Source organism: Haemaphysalis longicornis, unplaced genomic scaffold, assembly GCF_048455015.1.
Source record: "Haemaphysalis longicornis isolate Haplotype H1 unplaced genomic scaffold, Haemaphysalis longicornis Haplotype H1 scaffold_10, whole genome shotgun sequence".
NCBI lineage: Eukaryota > Metazoa > Arthropoda > Arachnida > Ixodida > Ixodidae > Haemaphysalis > Haemaphysalis longicornis.
The window spans coordinates 9,374,006-9,397,523 of record NW_027526204.1 but is presented as its reverse complement, the minus strand read 5'-3'; positions in this window follow the sequence as shown (position 1 = coordinate 9,397,523).

The following is a 23,518-nucleotide window of genomic DNA, read 5'->3' as shown; positions in this document are numbered from 1 at the left end:
CGGCCTTTTCCTGTACAATAAAAATACTAATGCAGAAAAATTATTTTCCTAGGCATCATGCCAGCAAAAACAAGCTAGATTCTTTGTGCAGAAGGTATAAATAAGAAAGTCAACTACATCTGTTACACAGACTCACTTTATTTCTAAAAATAAAGAAGCTGACGCAACCATAGCAATATCAACCCCCTGCACTTTGATAAAGCACCGTACACATGAACTTGATGCAGGCAACATGAATGGATTGTAGTCGAGTGTTCGACGAAACTTCGTCTGGTCAGGGGTCATATTTACGAATATAAAATCGTGGTCACTGACCAAGTCAAAAAAGGAAACAATTTGACCTTTCGGAGCCCATACGGGTTCCTTGTTCACAATAAAGCGGGCAAGAGGCCGTCGTCAATTTATATGCAAGATATGGCGCAATGACTTCGTGTAGATTGCAGGCATGTTGCCATCAGTCCGGTTGACAGTATGAGGTGTGGTTTGGATGATGAGTGACTCGAGGAAAAGACGGGAGGCCAAATTTCTCTGTTTTACTATGATAGCGGTGTCGTCCCAACCGATGCGGTGATTGTGCTGGTAGGCGTGCTCTGCCAGTGCATTCGTCGTTCGATTTTCTTTTGCAACGTCACGTTGATGCTCCTTCATTCTTCGCGAAAACTTGCCCGTTTCGCCGATATAAACGAAATCGCAGTCAGCGCAAGGGATTTTGTATACGACTCCCGCGAACTTGTCACTCTCCATCTTGTCCTTTACGTTCACGAGCCTGCTGCGCAGCTTGCTTGAAGGCACGTGCGCTACACGTAAATCGTATTTGGAAAATACGCGGCAAAGTGCCTCGCTGACTCCTTGAACGTAGGGAATGGCGGCGCGCATGGTGGCCGTCTTGCTGGCGGTTCCGTTCGGTCGTAGAATCTGATTTTCGATTCGTGCCACAAAATTCCTAGGGTATCCATTTGCCGACAGCTCTTGATGCACAGTCGTCAATTCTTCCTTCAATCTCTGTTGATTGGAGCATAGGCGTTTGGCTCTGGTAATCAGTGCCGAGACGACAGACCTCTTGTGGGTAATGGGGTGGCATGAGCTGTACTGCAGGTAGCGCCCGGTGTGTGTCTTCTTGCGATAAACGGTGAAGGAGAGGCAGCCGTTCGAGCGACGAATGCAAGCATCAAGAAACGGAAGGCACTCTTCAGTCTCTCGTTCATACGTGAATTGTATGTGAGGGTCAACCGAATTTAGGGCTTCCAAGAACCTCGGCACGTCATCCTTAGGGAGGATGCAGAAACAGTCATCAACATATCGTAGAAAGACCTTTGGGGCGGGCGTGAAGTTGTCCAGGACCATCTGCTCGACCGCTTCCATGACAATGTTGGCTGCGGTGACAGATATTGAGGCGCCCATAGCTGTTCCGTGGATTTGCTTGTATATTTTGTCCCCGTAGGAAAAATAAGTGTTACTGAGACAAAAGCGAAGTAGCTCACTCAGTTCAGGCACGTCGAAGGGAGTCCGGACGGCGAGTTTGGCGTCCGAACGCAGGGCTTCCGTGCAGGTTTGTACTGCAAGGTCTGTTGGAACGCTAGTAAACAATGCGGTTACGTCGAAAGATACCATAACCTCGTCCTCGCGCAAAGCCAAGTCCCGTACCTTTTCTACAATATCCGCGGAATTGGCAATATTCGTCGTTGTCCTACCCGCTAAGGGGCTCAACACTTTGTGGAGATACCCGGATAGCCGGTAGAGCGGGGACCTGGTGAAGTCCACGATTGGCCTCAAGGGAACGCCAGGCTTGTGCACCTTTGGAAGGCCGTAAATAGCGGGAGCGGATCCGTTTGTACACAACAGGCGGTAATACAAACTTTTGTGTTGCGGAGGAACTAACTGATACAGCCTTGAAAGCAGCTTTTGAAGCTGAGTCTGCAGTCTGCCTGTCGGTACCTTTGCAAGGGGGGCATAGGTATCCGCGTCGCTCAACAGGTGCAACATCTTGTCGTGGTAGTCGCTTCGGTTAAGAAGAACGGTGGCGTTACCCTTGTCAGCCGGTAGAATGGCAATGCTGTCGTTGTTGCAGAGGTTTTTGATGACTTGTTTTTCGGAAGCCGTAAATCGCGTCCACGGTGTTCGCTTCTTCCAGCTCGAGAGAACGCCGATGGCCCGCGTGCGTGCCTCATCCCGTACCCCCGGTGGAAGCTTGCCCACGGCTTGCTCCACGGTGCAGATAACTTTCTTCGGGTCAGGCTGAGACGTCGTGTTATAGTTCATACCAAGGCACAGGATTGAAGATTCCGCAGGCGTTGGCTCATACGATGACAAGTTTAGGACTGCATTCTTGGGGTGCGTTTTCTTCCTTGGCCCTAAAGATTCCAGTTTCTTACTTTGAGAAACTTCGCATTGTTCTTTCCTTTTGCTTGCGACGAAGTTGGCGTGAAGCTGGATGTCCGGGAAGTCATCTTGAACCAGGTGTTCGAGCTGCCGCCGAGCAAAAAATGCTTCGGTTTCCAAGCTTCTTATGTTCTTGCGGCATTCCTGGACCCGTGCAGCGAGCAGCTTCTTCTCCGCCTGTCGAACGATCTGATGGCCCCATGGCGTTTTTACGGGCGTCTTCATTCGAAGCGACTTAGGCATTAGATTCTCGTGTCTGCAAGCAATGTTGAAGCTCAGATGCGTCTTGAAGGCGGCTACTTTTGAAGTGAAGGAAACAAATCGCCGTATCTTGGTAACAACCTCTTGTCCGTGTTTGCTCCGATAGCTAACGTAGTCGAGTGTTCGACGAAACTTCGTCTGGTCAGGGGTCATATTTGCGAATATAAAATCGTGGTCACTGACCAAGTCAAAAAAGGAAACAATTTGACGTTTCGGAGCCCATACGGGTTCCTTGTTCACAATAAAGCGGGCAAGAGGCCGTCGTCAATTTATATGCAAGATATGGCGCAATGACTTCGTGTAGAGAGCAGGCATGTTGCCATCAGTCCGGTTGACAGTATGAGGTGTGGTTTGGATGATGAGTGACTCGAGGAAAAGACGGGAGGCCAAATTTCTTTCTTTTGCTATGATAGCGGTGTCGTCCCAACCGATGCGGTGATTGTGCTGGTAGGCGTGCTCTGCCAGTGCATTCGTCGTTCGATTTTCTTTTGCAACGTCACGTTGATGCTCCTTCAATCTTCGTGAAAAATTGCCCGTTTCGCCGATATAAACGCAATCGCAGTCAGCGCAAGGGATTTTGTATACGACTCCCGGGAACTTGTCACTCTCCATCTTGTCCTTTACGTTCACGAGCCTGCTGCGCAGCTTGCTTGAAGGCACGTGCGCTACACGTAAATCGTATTTGGAAAATACGCGGCAAAGTGCCTCGCTGACTCCTTGAACGTAGGGAATGGCGGCGCGCATGGTGGCCGTCTTGCTGGCGGTTCCGTTCGGTCGTAGAATCTGATTTTCGATTCGTGCCACAAAATTCCTAGGGTATTCATTTGCCGACAGCTCTTGATGCACAGTCGTCAATTCTTCCTTCAATCTCTGTTGATTGGAGCATAGGCGTTTGGCTCTGGTAATCAGTGCCGAGACGACAGACCTCTTGTGGGCAATGGGGTGGCATGAGCTGTACTGCAGGTAGCGCCCGGTGTGTGTCTTCTTGCGATAAACGGTGAAGGAGAGGCAGCCGTTCGAGCGACGAATGCAAACATCAAGAAACGGAAGGCACTCCCCAGTCTCTCGTTCACACGTGAATTGTATGTGAGGGTCAACCGAATTTAGGGCTTCCAAGAACCTCGGCACGTCATCCTTAGGGAGGATGCAGAAACAGTCCTGCCTCTCCTTGACAGAACGGCTGCCTCTCCTTGACCCTCACATACAATTCACGTGTGAACGAGAGACTGGGGAGTGCCTTCCGTTTCTTGATGTTTGCATTCGTCGCTCGAACGGCTGCCTCTCCTTCACCGTTTATCGCAAGAAGACACACACCGGGCGCTACCTGCAGTACAGCTCATGCCACCCCATTGCCCACAAGAGGTCTGTCGTCTCGGTACTGATTACCAGAGCCAAACGCCTATGCTCCAATCAACAGAGATTGAAGGAAGAATTGACGACTGTGCATCAAGAGCTGTCGGCAAATGGATACCCTAGGAATTTTGTGGCACGAATCGAAAATCAGATTCTACGACCGAACGGAACCGCCAGCAAGACGGCCACCATGCGCGCCGCTATTCCCTGCGTTCAAGGAGTCAGCGAGGCACTTTGCCGCGTATTTCCAAATACGATTTACGTGTAGCGCACGTGCCTTCAAGCAAGCTGCGCAGCAGGCTCGTGAACGTAAAGGACAAGATGGAGAGTGACAAGTTCGCGGGAGTCGTATACAAAATCCCTTGCGCTGACTGCGATTGCGTTTATATCGGCGAAACGGGCAAGTTTTCACGAAGATTGAAGGAGCATCAACGTGACGTTGCAAAAGAAAATCGAACGACGAATGCACTGGCAGAGCACGCCTACCAGCACAATCACAGCATCGGTTGGGACGACACCGCTATCATAGCAAAAGAAAGAAATTTGGCCTCCCGTCTTTTCCTCGAGTCACTCATCATCCAAACCACACCTCATACTGTCAACTGGACTGATGGCAACATGCCTGCAATCTACACGAAGTCATTGCGCCATATCTTGCATATAAATTGACGACGGCCTCTTGCCCGCTTTATTGTGAACAAGGAACCCGTATGGGCTCCGAAAGGTCAAATTGTTTCCTTTTTTGACTTGGTCAGTGACCACGATTTTATATTCGCAAATATGACCCCTGACCAGACGAAGTTTCGTCGAACACTCGACTACGTTAGCTCTCGGAGCAAACACGGACAAGAGGTTGTTACCAAGATACGGCGATTTGTTTCCTTCACTTCAAAAGTAACCGCCTTCAAGACGCATCTGAGCTTCAACATTGCTTGCAGACACGAGAATCTGATGCCTAAGTCGCTTCGAATGAAGACGCCCGTAAAAACGCCATGGGGCCATCAGATCGTTCGACAGGCGGAGAAGAAGCTGCTCGCTGCACGGGTCCAGGAATGCCGCAAGAACATAAGAAGCTTGGAAACCGAAGCATTTTTTGCTCGGCGGCAGCTCGAACACCTGGTTCAAGATGACTTCCCGGACATCCAGCTTCACGCCAACTTCGTCGCAAGCAAAAGGAAAGAACAATGCGAAGTTTCTCAAAGTAAGAAACTGGAATCTTTAAGGCCAAGGAAGAAAACGCACCCCAAGAATGCAGTCCTAAACTTGTCATCGTATGAGCCAACGCCTGCGGAATCTTCAATCCTGTGCCTTGGTATGAACTATAACACGACGTCTCAGCCTGACCCGAAGAAAGTTATCTGCGCCGTGGAGCAAGCCGTGGGCAAGCTTCCACCGGGGGTACGTGATGAGGCACGCACGCGGGCCATCGGCGTTCTCTCGAGCTGGAAGAAGCGAACACCGTGGACGCGATTTACGGCTTCCGAAAAACAAGTCATCAAAAACCTCCGCAACGACGACAGCATTGCCATTCTACCGGCTGACAAGGGTAACGCCACCGTTCTTCTTAACCGAAGCGACTACCACGACAAGATGTTGCACCTGTTGAGCGACGCGGATACCTATGCCCCCCTTGCAAAGGATACGACCGGCAGTCTGCAGACTTAGCTTCAAAAGCTGCTTTCAAGGCTGTTTCAGTTAGTTCCTCCGCAACACAAAAGTTTGTATTACCGCCTGCTGTGTACAAACGGATCCGCTCCCGCTATTTACGGCCTTCCAAAGGTGCACAAGCCTGGCGTTCCCTTGAGGCCGATCGTGGACTTCACAAGGTCCCCGCTCTACCGGCTATCCGGGTATCTTCACAAAGTGTTGAGCCCCTTAGCGGGTAGGACAACGACGAATATTGCCAATTCCGCGGATTTTGTAGAAACGGTACGGGACTTGGCTTTGCGCGAGGACGAGGTTATGGTATCTTTCGACGTAACCACATTGTTTACTAGCGTTCCAACAGACCTTGCAGTACAAACCTGCACGGAAGCCCTGCGTTCGGACGCCAAACTCGCCGACCGGACTCCCTTCGACGTGCCTGAACTGAGTGAGTTACTTCGCTTTTGTCTCAGTAACACTTATTTTTCCTACGGGCACAAAATATACAAGCAAATCCACGGAACAGCTATGGGCGCCTCTATATCTGTCACCGCAGCCAACATTGTCATGGAAGCGGTCGAGCAGAAGGTCCTGGACAACTTCACGCCACCCCCAAAGGTCTTTCTACGATATGTTGATGACTGTTTCTGCATCCTCCCTAAGGATGACGTGCCGAGGTTCTTGGAAGCCCTAAATTCGGTTGACCCTCACATACAATTCACGTGTGAAGGAGACTGGGGAGTGCCTTCCGTTTCTTGATGTTTGCATTCGTCGCTCGAACGGCTGCCTCTCCTTCACCGTTTATCGCAAGAAGACACACACCGGGCGCTACCTGCAGTACAGCTCATGCCACCCCATTGCCCACAAGAGGTCTGTCGTCTCGGCACTGATTACCAGAGCCAAACGCCTATGCTCCAATCAACAGAGATTGAAGGAAGAATTGACGACTGTGCATCAAGAGCTGTCGGCAAATGGATACCCTAGGAATTTTGTGGCACGAATCGAAAATCAGATTCTACGACCGAACTGAACCGCCAGCAAGACGGCCACCATGCGCGCCGCCATTCCCTACGTTCAAGGAGTCAGCGAGGCACTTTGCCGCGTATTTTCCAAATACGATTTACGTGTAGCGCGTGTGTCTTCAAGCAAGCTGCGCAGCAGGCTCGTGAACGTAAAGGACAAGATGGAGAGTGACAAGTTCCCGGGAGTCGTATACAAAATCCCTTGCGCTGACTGCGATTGCGTTTATATCGGCGAAACGGGCAAGTTTTCACGAAGATTGAAGGAGCATCAACGTGACGTTGCAAAAGAAAATCGAACGACGAATGCACTGGCAGAGCACGCCTACCAGCACAATCACCGCATCGGTTGGGACAACACCGCTATCATAGAAAAAGAAAAATTTGGCCTCCCGTCTTTTCCTCGAGTCACTCATCATCCAAACCACACCTCATACTGTCAACCGGACTGATGGCAACATGCCTGCAATCTACACGAAGTCATTGCGCCATATCTTGCATATAAATTGACGACGGCCTCTTGCCCGCTTTATTGTGAACAAGGAACCCGTATGGGCTCCGAAACGTCAAATTGTTTCCTTTTTTGACTTGGTGAGTGACCACGATTTTATATCCGCAAATATTGAATGTATTGATCTGTTCACCTAATTGCCTTCGGCATACGTAAACTGAACTATATCTACCGCGTTTATGTAGAAGCCGTCACAACAAACTTTTCCATCAAACCAAGTTGTGCACATCTCTACAGGAGCTGTAGGTTAGCGCAATTGTGCCTGCAAACACAAGTGGGCTACCAAATGAGGCTGAAAGCATGGCACAAGGGCGCAATATAAGTTGCGTAACTGCTTGTCGCCTGTTTACTTAGCCTGAGTACTTATAAATGTTCTTCACCAAGCGGACAGTGTCTAATTCAACTAGACTCACTCCGATGGCTTTCACGCTCAACCCATCCACTTATACGTGGGTGCACTGAATTGAAAAAAAAAAGAAACTGTCTACTCAACCCTGTTCCCCTCATTTCTGTATGCAGGATTATTTAACGGTCTGGACTACTATAAAGCACAGCCGACAAACAAAAAAGACAAATGTCCCCGAACGTGGCACCTTGAGTAATCTTGGGGACGGTATCGGCGACACCGCGTACCTCGAGCCCCCATACTCGCACTGTAATCCACCGTGGCTAGGAGTTTTTAGGATTAAGGGCAGAAATTGGGCAGCGGTGGACTTCGTGGCTTTGCGGCGGCGGAGAAGCATTGCCGCGCGTTCCTGCAACTTTCCGTACCTTTCTGCTCCCCGCATGGCTGCCAGGGCGTTCGCGAGTGCGTCGTGACAGACCCACCGTGAATTTCCGAGGGGTGTCACTGCTCTCCAGCGCATCGATGCGGATCACGTAACGAGGAAGGAAGATCAAATGGAATACCCGTGTGGCGGATGCTAAAGCATTGTGCGCATTTGGCAACCGTAGCCGAAGCCACTGGCCCTTGCTCGTCCGCGCACCCAGAAACAGTGCCTTTTTTCTATGGTTTTCTCAAGTGTGTGCCCTACAATTGGTCACATACCAGCCTCAACAACACCTGGAGACCACTCCAGTGAAATATCATTGACTACAAGCCGCACGAACCCATCAACCAAACCAAAACGGACTGTACCCCGGAACCTTTCGCCTATGTTTTTGCGTCACAAAAACAGTCAGAACTGCCTGTATGCCCGTGAGCCGTGAAAATCTTCAGTTCACCGAGGACCACTGTCACCCAAGGCAGCTCCAGTGAGTAAAATCTCCGGCTCAAAACGACACTTTGCGTCAGCTGGCCGAAACCTGCTAAAGTTCCCCAGTCTCTCAACGAAAAGTCATCCCGTGGAAATTCAAAACAATAGATGGAATGTAGATGACTCCACCTCACAACTCATTCATGTAGCTCGAAACAGTTCTACCCAACACCTAGGCAACTGCTGTTCTGGCCCTGCTCGTAGAAATTGCACATCGAACGAAGAAAACCGTGCAAACCACGTCAGAACGTGGCCCGTATATGTAGGCAGTCGTTTTATAACGACAGCAGCCCAGTGGTTATAGACCGAAAAAACCAAATGCACCAAATTTAGCGGATTTTGCCAAAAACGTTTCAAAACGTGATTTAAATTTCCGGGACCAAACACAGTAGGCAAACCAATGTTAAAACCAAGGTTTCCAACAAAAAGGAACCGCCAATTTTGGCTGTACACTAGGAACCTGCTAACGATCAATACAAGGCCGAGTAAGCCCGATGAACGATGACGCGAACGAAGTGAAAAATGCAAGAAAAACGCGTATCAAACAGGGAAAAAACTTCACAGAAAGAAAAGCGAAGGCACAATGAGCGAAGAACCTTCAGATGCTGCCTTGGACTCTGCAGAGGATTCTAAAGAAGTGCTTCTTTCTGAGACAGACAAAGCAGAAAACCTGGAACAAGTGCAGGGATGCAAATTTCTCTTCACAAACGCAATCCCAACAGATGGCTCTGCATCGGAATGCGGCTTCCCAGTACAACAGTCGACAATGAGTAAAAGCACTGAAGAGTGTGAAGACGATTTCCCTAGCCTCCAACAAGCACTCACAAATTATCCAGGCAAGGATGATTCTCTTCTGGCCAAGCTGGCGAAGAGCGATCGCAGATTCTTTAAGTGTTTGATGTCGATCTCAAACAAGTGCCAAGAACAAGAAGTCCGCAAAGACCTGGACTTTCTACTTACAGAGTACACCAGAGTGAAGACGAGTGCGCTTGAAGCAAACCAAGAACTTAAAGTTGCACAAGGGGAGGTCAAGGGTCTCAGGGAGGCGCATGCCATTATCCCAGGAGCTCCCATATGGCCCAAGAAAGAATTCCCGAAGTCTGAGCCAGACAAACCTGCAACAAGGGAGAAAACGAAAACTGCACTTGTAGTGCAGTCAAACCTTCCTTTCGTGAAGGTAATTGAGGAAATTAAGAGGACCATTGACCCCGCGGACATAGGCCTTAAGGATGTTAATATCAGGCCGTCAAGAGAAGGGGTAGTCATCTCTTCGAGTTGTAAAACAGGAATGGACAGACTTGACGAAATTATCAAGACACATGACAGCTTGAAAAAACACTTTACGACAAAAGGCCCGAAGGCAAAGCTCCCAGAAATCAAAATAGTCGGCATAGAAGAGGACATCGAGACAGACTCCATCTCACAACGTCTCATCAAGCAAAACCATCTCGACTGCTCGGAGGAGGATCTAAAGGTCAAGGCATCGTGGAAAGGAAAACATGGCAGCACAGTCATACTCCAAATCAAGAAAAAAGCATTTAATGCACTGCTGGGTAAAACTGAACATTTCGTGGACACGGTGTCGTTTCTTTTATAACACATTCCTCCCAGGCTGCAGCAATTGTTCAGTCTACGGCCACCTAGAGAAATACTGCAGGTCATCAGACTCAAAGTGCTCCAGGTGCGACGACGACCACCACTACGAAGGCTGCACCAGGCCTCCCTCCTGCTGGGTGTGCAAGAAGCACAACTACGACAGCGGCGGGGACATTGACACGCGCCATGCATTCTCCTCCCGCGACTGCGCGACTTACCTTCGGCGCGTCGCGGAGGAGGCCGAACGCATCTTCTTGTCAATGTGTGAATAGGATGTACGTGCTATTGCTGCAGTGACTATAGCTTCTAATTTTGAACGATGGAAAAGGACAGAGCGAAAAAGCACAAAAACGCGAAATATGCCCGGAAAGTGGCATTTGGGGCTCTGGACAGGAAAGTACTGACTGCAGTATTAGAGAAAACTTGACAAATTCTCTCTCATTATAACACTTACGGAAAGCGGTAAATCTTATTATGACATTGACAGTTTTTCCAAAGCGTTTACCGGTTGTCGTAAACTAGCGTTGATGCACATTAATGCCAGGAGCATGAGAAACAAGCTAGATGACATTATTATCTTCTTTGAAACAAATAACCTGAACTTTACCTGGTGTGCTTTTCGGAAACTTGGTTGACGAAACATGATGCGATTCCATTCTTTAATGGATACCGATCTAAACACCTTTTCAGACAGGCCAGGAGGGGGGGTGGAGTTGCAATTTACCTTAAAGAATCCATACCGTATACGGTCATTGACGACTTTTCTAGGAGTAATAACGATGTTGAGTGCTTAACAATTCGTTTGGGAAAGACCACAGTGTCTGTGGTCTATAGACCACCAAATGGTGACAGGCAAAGCTTTAGCCTTTTTCTTGAACGACTCCTTCAGTTAGGTAGCAGTAATAACAATTCTTGTATTATTATGGGGGATATCAATATAGAGATGAGTTCAGCGGATAAGTGGTCTCTGGAAATAAAAAACGTACTGGCATGCCATGCTTTCACAAATATCGTAGAACTGCCGACTAGGGTATCTTCTGGTAGTGCTACCCTGCTAGATATCTGTTTTTCTAATATCAACATCGATGAGATTCAGGCTGGCGTGCTTTCCGCTGATCTTAGCGATCATTTACCAGTGTTTTGCTTTGCCAACACAAAGGTTACTACAAGCGGCAATACTTGTGACAGAAATTATCGGCGTAGAATAACTAGTTCGGGACTGCAGCAGTTTAGAGACCTTGTCAGAGTTTTCGACTGGAAGGAAGTTTTCGCTCAAAATGACTCCAACAAAGCTTATGGCCTATTTTTGAGGTACATACTGGCGTGCTACGACTTAGCGTTTTAACCAGTGGCACAACAAAGAAATTCTCCAAAGGTCCGAAAGCCCTGGATAGATCAACAACTGCTTAAACAAATTAAAAAGAAAAACTCAATGTATCACTCTTTTGTGCGAACCCGTGACCCTAACCTGCTTCTAGAATTCAAAAAATATAGAACCAAACTGCAGAGCGACCTGAAAACGGCCAAGCTCAGATACTATGAACGCCTCTTCGAGGATATACGTAACGATCCAAAAAAGATATGGGAAACAGTGAATGTGATAACGGGCCGCAAGAAGAGCACGCAGTCGCAGGTTGCTCGCTTGAACGGTAGGCGGGTAGAATCAGCCGAAATGGCAATCGCAATGAATAGGCATTTCATCAAAGCAGGGGCTTACATTTCGGAGGTCGATGAAGATAAACGTAGCGCTATACTGGAACAGTCACAACTTCCAAACTCTATCTTTTTAAGTCCCACAAACGCGAGTGAGGTGCAAACTTTTATTCTTAAACTTAAAAACAACGTCGCATCTGGCATCGATGGTATTGCTCCACTTCCTGTTAAACACATTGCTTCTGAAATTAGTGAAGTTTTAGCTTTTATTATTAATTTGACATTATCTACTGGAGTTTTTCCTCAGAAATTGAGAGTAGCACGAGTTAGGCCAATTCACAAAGGAGGTGGCGATGACCAGTTGTCCAATTACGGGCCAATCTCTGAGTTGACTGTCTTTTCAAAAATATTTGAAGATGTAATACAAATAGACTAACAAACTTTTTCAGCACACACAAAGTCATTTCACCGTATCAGTACGGCTTTCAAAAAAACAAGTCAACGCAGGAAGCTCTGCTTAATATCAAGGGCAGTATAATAGAAAATATAGAGGGAAAGAAATTTACACTCGGGTTATTCATGGACCTACAAAGAGCATTTGACTCTATCAATCATGAAATATTGCTAATAAAACTAAAAAAATTAAGAATACGCGGAATAGCGGTTGACCTATTAAGGAGCAATTTAGGTAATAGGGAGCAATTTGTTGAATTTAACGGTGTTTCATCGGAGTTATTGGCAATAGAACACGGTGTTCCGCAAGGGTCAAAGTTGGGACCGTTGTTTAATATATGTGAATGATATTCCAAACATACCTTGTACACCCCCGATAGCCATGTATGCAGATGACACGAACATATTTTTCTCCGGTAGCATTATAAGAGAACTCCAGTATGAAGTAAATAGATATTTAGAAATGCTGTCAAAGCGGTTACACGTAAATAACTTACAGCTAAACGCATCGAAGACTACCTACATCATTTTTAGACCAATTAATAAGAAGATAGATCAAGGCATTCATATTGAATATCGGGGCAATATGATCAACCAAGTCAAAAAACAGAAGTTCTTAGGAGTGTGGTTTCATGAAGAATTATCTTGGCATCCTCATATAGAACACTTAGGCAATAAAATTTCAAAAAATATTGGCGTTCTCTACAGATTGAGAGACTTAATACCGCTTTGGTTGAAAACACAGCTTTATAACACTCTTGTCTATTCTAGGCTTTGCTACGGGATATTAGCGTGGGGAACAACAAACAAAACAAATTACAAACGGCTGATCGTCTTACAGAAAAGAGTTCTCCGTCTATTTGCCAATTTTCACGGGCACTATGCCGACTTGAGAACGGGTCCACTATTTGTTCAGTATAGTATGCTTAAGGCTGACCAAATTTATTATATGAAGCTTTTACAAGCTATACACAAACAAAATCTCCATGGCAAACATAACGGCAATAGCAGTATATACCCTCTTAGGTGTGCCAAAATACATACACCGAAACGTCGAACAAACTACGGCAGGCAGTCTTCTCTGTTTCAACGCACCGACATACTCAACAAAGTTGGAGACCACATTAGCTTCAAATGCAGTAGAAACATATTTAAAACACAGGCGAAAGAATACCTCTTAAATCAGAATATCTGCTTCAATGGCTAGAGCTGTGGATGTCGTCTCGACCTGTTTAATGCGCAGGTTTTGTAGTTGTGTCTATCTTTAAACCTCAATCATAGTTCTACTCTGATTGTCCACTTGTATTTTGTTTTACTTTACTCTTTTGTACTCTAATGTACGTTACTGTACCTCTCCCATATTGTTCTGTAATATCTTGTGCTCTACATGTTGTTTCTATTTTTGTAACTCACATTAGAATTTCTAGCTTGTTTGATTCTGCCTCATCATTGTACCGTACTAAAGGGGGCTGGGTCCTCTGTCAAGCTTTGTAGCCTTTAGTCCCAGCCTGCCTCCTCGTACGTCTGAGGAAATAAAATCTTTTGTTTGTTTCTTTGTTAAACCACAAGCGGTGGCAGTAGAAGCGCACATCAAGCTCCGGCGGATAGAATCCCTGTCTGTTTACCAGGCAGGTAGCTTCGGGACATCTCAAGCTATCAGAGTAAGGTTTGAGGGGAAAGTACCCCCATCTCCTGCTTCTATTACATGCTGCATTGTATCTTCTAAACCCCCCTAAACACTTCATCAGCCCCCGAAAAAAGGCCGCCCTGAAGCATCTTTTCCACCACTCTCAACAGCCATATTTTCCAAGCCCGGTAAATATTGCCCTTTTTTTGGTGATTGAGTCAGCTGACTGAGCAAGACCTGTGGCGTCGATGTATGTATTTTTGATTTCAAAGTTCCTGCAGAGCATTCTCGCTGATATGTATGAGGCTTAAAAACTCAAGGTCAGCAGAAACAAGCAGGCCGCCAACCTCCTTGACAAACCCGCATCCTCGATATGGAAATCAGGGTCACACCCCACCCGAGCCACATCAGCTCCCAGGGTGTGACAGCTGAGCCAGACCTGCTGACCGAAACTGATGCCTACCGGCTTGAAGGCCTGAGGGAGCAGGGTGTGACGGTCGTGAGCTGCATCACTATCCGAAGAAACGAGAAGGTAATCCCAACGAAGCACTAATCTTGACCATCAACCAATTTAAACTTCCTGAACAAATCAACGCAGGCTTTGTCCGATGTGCAGTCCGTCCATACATACGAAACCCGCGCCTCTGCTTCAAGTGCCTGTGGTTCGGGCACAGTAATAATTTTTGCCGTGGAAGAACGACCTGTGCAAAGTGTACTGTGCAGGGCCACCCAACTGACAACTATCCGCCCACTACACTTACTTGTCCTAACTGCCGGGGACGCACGCGGCATATTAGCGGGCCTGCGAGAAATTTCAAATGGAAAAGTAAATCATCAATGTCAAGGTAACAGAGAACACCCTCCAAAAGGCGCGAAAGATGTTCGCCTCTTTCCCCCTGGGGAGGTACGCCGACGCACCTCTCTGGAAGGCTGAGTGGCGTCTGGTTTCGGCGGTTACCCAGTACTGTGAGCCGGACCTGGTCCCGCCGCCGCCCCCCCCCCTCCTGGGTAGCTTCAGGCAGCCCAACAACTCGCCACCACACGGTAGGGTCCGCCCGTAGCAGTTGCGGTGGCAAAAAGCACCGAAGGGACCGCTCCTCCCGTCTCTGCTTCCCTGCTTCCCCAGTTCCCAGTACATCTGCGGGCACCTTGGAGATGGAAGTCGAGGGACCTTCAGCGGCTCTAACCCCCGCATCACCGCCTGAGCCGTTCGTCGCGCTCCCACCTCCCGCGGCGGTGACGGCTGGAACGAAGGGCACCAGCAAGGGCGCAAAGTCTAGGAGTGCGGTCCTCGGCGTACCTCCCGCCCCAAAATCTGATGAGGAGATGGATGTGGGACCTTTCCGGTCTACTTCGCAGCGGAAGGAGCGGGTTCCGTGATCGAAACCTCCACAGCGGCCGACAAAAACCCCTCCGAGAATTCAAGCGCCGAAAGACGATACATTAACAACACACTCCAGTAGCTCTGAACACTTCATAATTGGAAGAAAAAAACATAATCCAGTGAAACTCCAGAGGGCTTCGTGAAGATTTTGCTGATGTCTATGAGTTATTGCATTACAATGAGCGAAGTGTGATTTGTCTCAAAGAAACCCATTTGAACTCCAGGAACACATATTTCTTGAATAATTACAAGGTATTAAGGAAGGACAGCGATGGTGGTGGCACACCCTCAGGCGCTGTGGCCTTCATTGCCAGAAAATCCTTGGCGTGCCACACTGTCCAACAACAGACCATCCTTGATGCTGTGGGCGTTCGAACCGCAATCTTTAATAGCCTTATAGCACTATGGCCTCTTCACATCCCTCCTGACTACGAGCTCTCGAGCTCAGATTTCGAGGGTCTGGTAGATCAGGTACCCGAACGTTTCCGTCTCATAGGCTAACTGAATGCAAGGAATTGTCTTTGGGGCTCTGCTCGCACGGATGCCCGAGGCCGCCTCATTGAGTAATTCTTAAGGTCGTCCGGAGCATGCTTTTTCAATAAGAAACAAAGTACATACTATAACATAGTACACAACACATACTCTTTTCTTGACTTGGTCATTAGTTTCGCAGTTCTCCTTCCTTGTCTTGAGTGGGGCGTCGGCACAGACCCACATGGTAGTGACCATTTACCCACTTCACTAAGATATGTAGGTACAAGCCCAAGCTGTCCATCTTCCCATGAGAGGTTCAATGAAACAACAGAAAACTGGAGAACATTCACAGAGACGTCTAAACTACAGCACACAGCCATGGCACACTTACACGTAAATAAAGCCGCCCAAGTCTTCACGGCGCACATCTTGAACGCTTTCCAAAAGTTCATTCCCCAGGCCTCCAGTGCGTCGCGCAACCCCGGTGGAATGACGACTGCAGGAAGGCACGAGAGGCCCAGAACAAAGCATGGCGTGTCCTTCGCCGGTGCCCCACGTCGGATAATCTCATTTCTTTTAAACGGGCAAAGGCTTTTGAGAAGCGTGTGCGTCGTGAGGCGAAAAGGGAGAGTTGGCGCGCCTTCCTCACTTCCATCCACTCACACAGGGACAAACACAAAGTCTGGACACGAATACGAAAACTAAATGGACAGCAGACGCACAGCCTTGTAAGTACTACAGGGTCCCAGCTCGTAGACCATGCTAAAACACTCTCACAACACTTCCAACAGGTGTCCGGTTCAGCACACTGTTGTGAAATAAATGGATATCCTTCTCTCGTGCCCCACTATCATCATCAGAAGTGTGTTCGAATAAAGAAAGCATCGGGAGGGGTCTCCGCGGCTCGTCCCTTTCTCCACATATTTTGGTGCCGTGAAGCCCGGGAGAAGGGACCTCCAGAGGTGAGCTACAGCGAGCGTATTTCGCTTCTGTTCGACCGCCTTCTTACCTCTGGAGATTGGGAATGAAGCCGCACAGGAAGCCTCCAACTCGGAGAACAGCGGGGTAGCCTTAAAAGAAGCAGGTTGAACGAACCCAGCCACAAGAGATATCTGCCCGACACAGCACGAGATGTCCGTGAGAGGAGACAAGACCGACGCGGAGACGACGCCGACTTCTGCCTTCCGAGCCCGGTCGCCAGCTCTTACAATGGACGCGACGCTGGACCGGACCATGGAGGCCCATCTCGAAAGGCGGCACATCGTCCGACTAGAAATCACGACAATCATCGGCCAAGTTGAAGACCTCCTCCCAGTGACGAGACCATCAATTAGTGAGTTGAGTGAGCTTGCTACTAAGTTAACAGTACATCACGACGAACTGCGCCAGATTAACCGAGAAGTGGAACATTGTGTGGACATTGATAATCTGGAGGCCGAGTATCAAGACGCATTCAACTTTGACTACCTAGTTTTTATGGCAAAATCAAAGATTGAACTTAAAGGAGCCATGAAGACAAAATACAAGTTAGGTTTATTAGAAAGGCTGCTTAGTCCCGATAACAATGATACCAATATAATCGCAATCTTCGAACAAATAACGGAGATATTGAAGAAAACGTCTGAAGCAGTCGCGACCCCCTAGCCAATTTCCCGCAACTTTTCTATGACGTCACGGAATCTTGTTTGTGCGATTGGCGGCCGCCAAATTGACCTGTCGCGAAGACACATGACTGGACGTCTGAAATGGGGCCTCTAGTTCCATTTGACCGCATCACTTGATTGATAACGTGCAGTTAACGCACTGAAAATTACCTTTTATTGTTCGCCCGTATGACGTCATTCTTGCTCATAACACGTCACTGTGGCGCAAAATTTGAAAGTATTTAAATACTTCTTGCTTTTTTCGTTAAAAAAACACCTTTTGTGGCTGTAATGGAGCTGAGTGAGATGCTGAATCCTAGTTCTTTCAAATTAAACGAAGTTGTATTTTCTCTTCATGGCTCCTTTAAAATGGTTGAAACAAAGAAAGCTCGTGAAAACCTAATTGCTTCTCTCAAAGAACGAGTTCGCGCCGAACGCAGGGAACGCCGGGATAATCACACCAGATATTTGGAAAGTAGCAAAACTTCATATGCAAATCAAACTCTTGGAGCGGAAAATGATGACGGACGACAAGAACTGAACAGAAATTTCCAAGATATTACCCCAATGGAATCCAACGGTCTTGTGAATCCTCCCGAAAAAACTGGAAACGAGGGAGAGACAACTACCACTACGTTCATGAAGCGAAAGGCAATGATTTCTACCAGAACTGGACTTGTGCAAACAAAGGAAGCCATGAACGACTTGAATACCGATGACCTCACTCCAAAGATACCCCAGGAGAAGCCTTCTTTTAATGTGGAAACAGTGCTCCAAGAAACCAATGATGAAGAGGGCAAAGGTATGAATCCCTCGATGTTTGACACTGATTTTTCTGGCGAAAGGAAGAGTATATGTTCGTTTAAACCTGACCTACTTAGTCCTCCAATGCTCAAACGTAAGGCACTAAGAAAGCAGCGCATGCGGAAGAAACACGGCACTGCTAAAATGGATCGTTCAATGACAACGGACCTCAATGAGGGCGCTCATGATTTGCAACAGTTTAAAAGGAATTGCTGCCGCCAGCTGACGTTTGGAACCCGACGGAAGGATCTCCATTTTCTTGCAAGAAGATGCACAGTGAAGTACGACTCAAAACGCAGAACTGGAACAGTACGGAACACAACAAACCGTATTGTGCGCTTTGAACAGAGCCGCAACGCGAATGAGACCCACGCACATCCGTCTGCAACAAAGAAAAATGATGCCTCGTCCACACGGAAAGAAATACCCGCCACCAAGACACGCAAAAGGTGCTCAACTACTCTTAGAAAAGTGCATCTATGAGCTCCAGTGTCTCGGTTCTTGGGCCCACCAAATCCAAGACACTTTTACCATCGGTGGAGGTGGAAGCCTACATGTGTTGAACTCTTTTGGCCCACTCGGACATGAAATTAGCATTCAATGGACAGAACAATTTCTTGGACACGAACCATACTCATTGTCGCGCGGGGGAGGATGTTGTGCAATAAGTGGATATCCTTCTCTCGTGCCCCACTATAATCATCAGAAGTGTATTCGAATAAAGAAAGCATCGGGAGGGGTCTCCGCGGCTCGTCCCTTTCTCCACACACACTACAAACTTTCATGCAACACAAAAAATGTCCAGAAAAGAAGCCCTTCCGTGGCAAGAACAAGCCGAATTCTACTTGCAACTCTTAATACTTCATGAGCTGAAGGTTGCTCTTGCCACTTGTAAGCCTTTAGCACCAGGGGTAGACAGCATTATACACTATGATACAACACCTACACGCACACACTCTTGAGACACTCCTACACCTATACAACCAGATATAACTTCCAGAGCAGCATTCAACGTATTAGAGGGAGTCCATAGTTGCGGCCTTTCTGAAGGAGGGGATGACCCTTCATCTCCCGCCAGCATAGACCCTTTGTCCCTACATGGTGCCTGTGTAAGCAGCTTGAGAAGACGATAAGCCATCGGCTCGTGTACTGTTTAGATGCAACGCGTCTCATGCTCGCCCCTCTGTCCTTCCTGCGTCTGTCCGGCGTTGTCCGCACAGCTGCGCCTCTCCTGCTCTCCTCTCTCCGATAGCGAACACTCTCTCCCAAACAGCTGTGGGTTGGCGCAGCGCGTTCTCACTCCGTTGCTAGGCGCCGGTGGGCGGCGCTGCTCGCGCTGCGCATGTGCAGTACTCTCTCTCTCTCCGCGCTCTCCTCTCCTTCGGGCGCTGTGAATATAAAGCGGCATGCCGCGCTCCGATGGTCTCAGTCGACGGTCGTCCGCATTGCGCTTACACTCTCTCGCAGTATTGGACGATTGCTTGATGCAATCGTCGAGCCCCTATCTGTGCACTTTACGCACCACAAGGCACTCATTTACGTCTGCAATAAAGATCGTACCTGAGCATACGTGTACTGCATGTGCATTGCATGGTGAAAATGGAAAATTACGCCCACCTCCCCTTCGCGTGAGAATCCCTGCTATAAGCGGGATCACTACGATGGAAAACGCCAATAGAATCTCAATGAGATGCGTTGCATCACACCACGGTTCCCGCAAGGGGAGGTGGGCGTAATTTTGGAGTACAACGGCCTTCTAGAGGGCTGCCAGGCAGGCATCAGGGCGGGGCGATCCACCAGTTATCAGCTGTTTGGTTTAGAATCATTCATAAAGGATGCCTTTATGCACAAGCAGTACTGCATGACCACATTTTTTAGATGCAAAGCATCGCTTGCTCGGGGCTATGTCCGGCGTCCGTCCATTGTCTGCACCTCCTCCCCTACACTATGAAAAAAAGAAATAGTTAGCGGCGCCCGGTTTCGATCCCATGACTCTCTGGCCGCAACGTCAGGTACGCGGCGCTGTTCCCACTGCGCTGCAAAACCGAGGCAGGAGCAAGTGGTACGAACGCGCCGTATGTACTTGACTCATTCAAACTACGTCAAGAAGCTACTGATACAACGAAGGCACGCGAAGGTGAACGTCAACGGAAACGACGAACTCAACACTTTAGAGGAGGATGTTAGTGTCTCTTGCTCGGGGGGATGTCCCGCGTCCGTACCCAGTCCGCAGCGCCTCTGATTATGATTGTGGCAGGATGCCCCTAGGAACTGGCCAACCAAAGAATCCATCACGAGATAGCTTGACGTTGAACCACCGTCATCATCTTCCCGTAGGGGAACTGCTGAAGAAGAAGAAAGAGAAGAAGACAAAGCTGCGAAGAAGAGGGCGTGTAGGTTGCTCTCAGCCGGTGCACTAACGTCAACAACCTTCACCTCAGCAACGCTGACGCAGACTACCGATTCTACCACAGAGATGACAACATCGACAAGAAAATGATGCACGAGTTTCGGCGCCTCGACCACCACCACCTACTCACCGTAACACAACAGTACTTGCGTGCCTTTGCCACCGGTGCGGACCCGGACGTGGAATTCCCTCTGGCGCTACTAAACACCAGATCACTCAACATAACGGCAACACAATGGAACTACGCGGAACCCCCATGATGCTTCGCATCCTCATCAGGGTTCCCCACGGGAAGATTGTGTTTTTCTTAATATCGAGAAAGCTTAGGATACGGCATGGCGTTACGGCATTCCTGCACTTGTCCGAGCGAACACTTCCTGTCAGAGTATGGTCGACACTTTCAAAAGTTCACATTGAAGAAATTGGCGTAGCTCAAGGCGGAGTTTTGAGCTGCATGTTGTTTATTGTCCAGATGAATTCTCTTACCTCCATCAATCTCATATTTATTCTATGTGGATGATGCAGAAATGTATTTTAAATCTTTTAACATGTCCATATGTCCAGCTTGGGGTAAAACAACTCTCTCGCTGATCAGACGAAAATGGTTTCAAACTTAATCTTGCGAAAAGTAGCTGTGTCGTATTCTCAAGGAGACGAGGGGTAAGGCCCGGTCTTGAAATAAATCTCAATGGTTACCCAATTCCTCTTACAACACAATTTTTGGGTGTGGTGACGAACGAAAATCTCACATTCACCTCTCACATCAAGCAAGTCAAATAAAAATGTCTAAAAACAATGAATATTCTGAAAGTTCTATCTCACCAATCATACAGTGCAGATTAATAACTCCTGCAGCGCCTTTAAACCGCTTTCGTGGGGTTTCGCTTGGATTACAGAAGTGTTGTCTACGCGTCGGCCACAAAAACAGCGCTAAGAATGCTTGACGCAGTGCTGCACTTGGGGTTTCGCCTCTCGTGTGGTGCTTTCCGTAGAAGCCCTGTCTAAAGCCTGTGTGTGGAATGCGACAAATGGTGCATAGAGTACCAGCGAACGTATAGTCATCTTTTAATGCCTGAAAAATCTCATCAATCGGTAACCATTCTTTTCATACCTGTTTTTGTGGATACATCCAGATCACAGCTGTTTTTAAATCGCCGATCCCTTTCCGTGCCTTTCGCACATAGGGTGAGAGGTTAAGCTTCCGAACTGTCAATCATCTTTTTGGACACGTTCAAATCATCTCCCATTGAATTTATAGCCCGTTGCAATTTTCCCCTGTATCCTGTGACCTGTTGCTTACACCATTACAGAAGAACTGTGTGCCACAAATCGCAATTTTGCAGCATTTACAGTATATGCAGCAAAAATACCAGGCAGGAGAATTTTATAGCGATGCATCAAAAATTTCTATCGCGGCGTCTTGTGCTGCGCACGAACCCAACTTTAAGGCAATCTCGAACTGATTATATGTCGGAGGGGCGCTGTGAGCGCTGTGAGCGTGTGGACGTGTCTCTGTGCTGTCCCTTTTGCATCGACTTTCCTGCGCCCATACAACTCCTTGTGCACGAGAACGGACACCATCAACGTTCTGAGTGCTCCTGGCTTCGAAACCAGTAACTCGGAGGGCGCTTCGGCGTCCACCGCCTTCTGCAACGAATGCCTTGCCGGTCGCTCGGCACCTAGGCCTAACTCGCCGCTTCAAGATCCGCGAAGGGCCCCCGATGTCTGCCGCTGCTGCACGTGCTACCACTTCTCGAGCTGGCTTGCGCCGCCCTTGTTGACTCCTCCACCGGCGGAACATGGATCGCCTATGGACCATGACTCATCGACGCCGGACGTAGCACCGGAGTCCTCAACAGCAATGGATTGTGTCTCATTGAATTCCGGCAAGCTACGAGGTACGCCAACGGTTCCTGCAACTACGCCGCCTCCTAAGAGGGCGATGCAACGCCCGTCGGTACCATCATCCGACCTGACCTCCCAAGATTGCAGCGCCAAGCGCCAGTGTCAGACTCTCCCATCAACTGGTCTCCTGACATCGACATCTGCAGGGTCGTACAAGGTGGTAGTCAAACCACGCTGTGCCTACGATATGTCCAAACTGCCCAATCAAGTCATGCAACGCACTCTTGATGGTTATCTCACCACCACATGGTTTAGTGGCTACACTTACCACCGCCCCACCAACACCATCTCTGTGTGGGTGCCTACCCTGGAAGCCACCGCCAAACTGCAGACCCTCCAATCGATACCGGTCACAGAAACATTTACCCTCCCAGACGAAGCCTACCTCACCTCCGGAACCGACCTCAAAAGGTACGTTGTGAGTGGAGTAGATGTCGGGCAGGATCAAGCGACTCTAAGTGCGGACATCACCTGTCCAACTCATAAGGCGGGGTCACCGCGATACCTAGGGCGCAGCCGTACATACCTCGTCACCTTAGGTGGGCCTTCGGAACCACCTTCCTGCCTTTATTACTTTGGGTGTATCCTTCGGGTTCGCCCGTACCGGCCGGCCGCGATATTCCGATACCAGTGTTTACGTCCTGGACATATGAAGGCCTCTTGTCCGACTCCTCCAAAGGACGCAGACATGGAAGCCCCGACAACGCCAGAATAGCGCTCCTCATTGTGTCGCAGCAACGACCACGACACAACGTCTGCGAAGTGCCCAACAAAGTGCCGCGCAACAGAGAAACTGCGGGAAAACCGTCTACAAACCCGCCAAAACAAAGCTACGGCAGACACTGCCACTATGTTAGCACTGTCGATCAGGTATGAAGTATGAGCAGAAGAACAGGAATGTGACGAATCTACGGAGCCAAATTGGAGCCAACCACTCGGCGACCACACCTACGCTACTGCGGTGAAGCGGCGACGTCAACCACCAGGCCATACCCGCAAGGAACCATTGCTTTCAACTACGGATTGCGCGGATAGCGTGGCTGCTTTGGACCACCGTTTGGCGGAGCTAGAAGCAGAAATAAAGCGTATTCGGCAACGTCGTGCAACCTTAGCGCAACGGGCGAAGCACTAGGAAATACCTGTTTC